General features: G+C 41.2%; 1 long non-coding RNA gene across 2 annotated transcripts in view; it reads left to right on the top strand.

Annotated features, from left to right (window-relative positions):
• Positions 1–2,500, top strand: part of LOC138027334 (uncharacterized) — a 13,740-nt gene that overhangs the window by 5,078 nt on the left and 6,162 nt on the right. Inside the window, exons 2-3 of one of the 2 annotated variants that reach the window (XR_011127451.1) lie at positions 294–416; positions 513–2,500. The exon at positions 513–2,500 is cut by the window's right edge and continues 134 nt beyond it. The exons of the other annotated variant lie outside the window; for it this stretch is intronic. This is a non-coding gene — a long non-coding RNA (uncharacterized lncRNA). The remainder of the gene's footprint in view (positions 1–293; positions 417–512) is intronic. 2 annotated transcript variants of the gene reach the window in all.

Raw genomic sequence — 2,500 nt, 5'->3', positions numbered from 1 at the left:
AGAAAACTAGACTACAATAAAAATAAAAAGATCATGGTATAATGGCTCATAACCGGTGATGGCTTAGCCAAATCAAAACTCTCGAATTGCATTATCCGATGATCCAGTTTTTAATAATGCCATTATTCAAGATTACTACCACAGACAGGACACAGCCTCCCTTTAAAAACAATAGCATTAATATACTAGGTACGTGCATGCACCTCCTGACCCTTTCAAAACAATGACATTAATATACTAGGGACACATTTGTTGGGAGGGCTCATGTTCCCATAGACCTTTCCCATTTTCAGGTTTATTCGGGTCCATATCTGGATCCCAAGTGAAAACTGGTTCAAATCGAGAAGAAGTGTGCTGCATTGAAAGGGCAGTGGCCTGTAAAGAAAGTTCTAAAAGAAAGGATAAATCCCAGAACAGTAAGTTCTAATACACGTAACACTTACCTAATAACATCTTTTAGTTATAAATCATGAGCTTCTTAAGCAACTGAAATGTTTCAATTTTTGGTTAAGTGTGGGCAACATTGCAGAGTTGGATGAAGAAAATGCCGACCACATGAACAACAGGATGGAGAGTATATATGTTGGTGCAGCTAAAGATGTACTAGGTATAGCTAAGAGAACCAGCAAACCTTGGTTGCGCGACGGGACGTGGAAGAAAGTAGAGGAAAGGAGGCAACTAAAGTTGAAGTTAGAAAGTACACGTTCAGAAAGAGTCAAGAAAAGAATAAAAGAAGAGTACAAAGGAAAAGACCAAGAAGTTAAACGAAGTGCTCGTGAAGATAAGAGGTATTGGATGAATGAGATGACAGATATTGCTGAAAGAGCAGCAGAAAACGGGAGAGCAGGGGAACTACATCGTATAGTGAAGACTTTGACAGGTGAGAAGAAAAGAACAAGTACAGTAGTCAATGATAAAAATGGAAAACGAACAAACGAACAAACGAACAGAGTGAAAGGCTGAAGATCTGGAAACAACACTTTGACACAGTACTAAACAAAGAACCACCTGTCATGCCTATAGAGCCACATGAAATTGAAACAAGGCAAAATGACAGAGAGTTCGACATCGGAGCATTCCAACCAACAGAGGTGAAAAATGCTATAAAATCAACGAAAAGTGGGAAGTGATAGCGTAGTTGTAGAGCTTCAAAAGACAGATTTGGAAGAGAGAGCAAAGGAGTTGACAAAGTTGTTCAACAAAGTGAAAGAAGAGGGTGTAGCATCAAAAAGCTGGAGCAAAGGACTAATAGTAAAGGTACCCAAGAAGGGTAAGTTACGTGAGTGTACGAACTGGAGGGGTATCACACTTTTACCAGTCATAAGTAAGATCTTTGGCAGAGTGTTGATAAGTAGAATTAAAAAAGGAGTTGACAACATCTTGAGGAAGGAGCAAGCAGGGTTCCGAGAGCACAGAAGTACCATCGAACAGATTTTTACTCTCAGGAATATACTGGAGCAAGTCAATGAATGGAATGCAACTCTGCACACACATTTCATAGACTTTGAGAAAGCATTTGATTCTATACATCGCGAAAGCCTATGGAACATCACCTCAATATATGGAATCCCAGAAGAGCTTATCTGTCTGATAAAAGCAATGCACAGCAACTTTGAATGCGCAGTCGTGGAAGAAGGTGAAACAACAGAATGGTTTCAAGTACAGTGTGGAGTAAAACAAGGGTGCACCATGTCAGGTTTTCTTTTCTTACTATGAATTGACTGGGTCATGAACAGAACTACAGAGGGTAGGAGAACTGGCATACGATGGAAGTTCAGCTCGGTCTTAGAAGATCTTGACTTTGCAGACGACATTGCCTTATTGTCATCTAGATGTGTTGACATAGAAGATAAGACCAGTAGGCTTGTCGATGAAGCTGCCAGAGTAGGACTTAAGATTAACGCGAAGAAGTCAAAAGTTATGCGAATAAATGCCAGAAACGACCAAAGAATAAAAGTAAATGACGAGCAGGTAGATGACGTTGAGGAGTTTTTGTACCTAGGTGCACTGCTGGATAAAGAAGGCGGGGCGACCAAAGACATACAGAGACTAAGTAAAGCCAGACAAACTTTCTACAGGTTGCGAAGAATTTGGGACTGTAACGAAATTAGCAGGAAGACGAAAGTTCAATTGTTCAAAGCAATTGTCAGAGCAGTTTTGATGTATGGCTGCGAAGCTTGGAAACTCACGAAAACAGAAGCAAAGAAGCTGGACGCTTTCCAATACAAATGCATGAAATACATACTGAGAATAAGATGGCCACGGACCATCTCGCACAAACAAATCCAGGAGACCACAGGAGTGAACAGAACGAGTGATGAGATCAGACGCCGAAGATGGAATTGGATCGGGCATATATTGAGGAAGAACAGAGAGGAGCACTGTGTTACAGCATTGGAGTGGAGGCCAGAGGGGAGGAGGAGACCAGGTCGACCAAAAACAACATGGAGGAGAATGGTTGAAGACGAAAGACGAGTAGCTGGGTGGCAATCATGGACGA

Source organism: Montipora capricornis, chromosome 12 (genome assembly GCF_036669925.1).
Source record: "Montipora capricornis isolate CH-2021 chromosome 12, ASM3666992v2, whole genome shotgun sequence".
Lineage (NCBI taxonomy): Eukaryota > Metazoa > Cnidaria > Anthozoa > Scleractinia > Acroporidae > Montipora > Montipora capricornis.
Note: the sequence above shows the minus strand (reverse complement) of the source record. Positions and strands in the feature narration are given on the sequence as shown.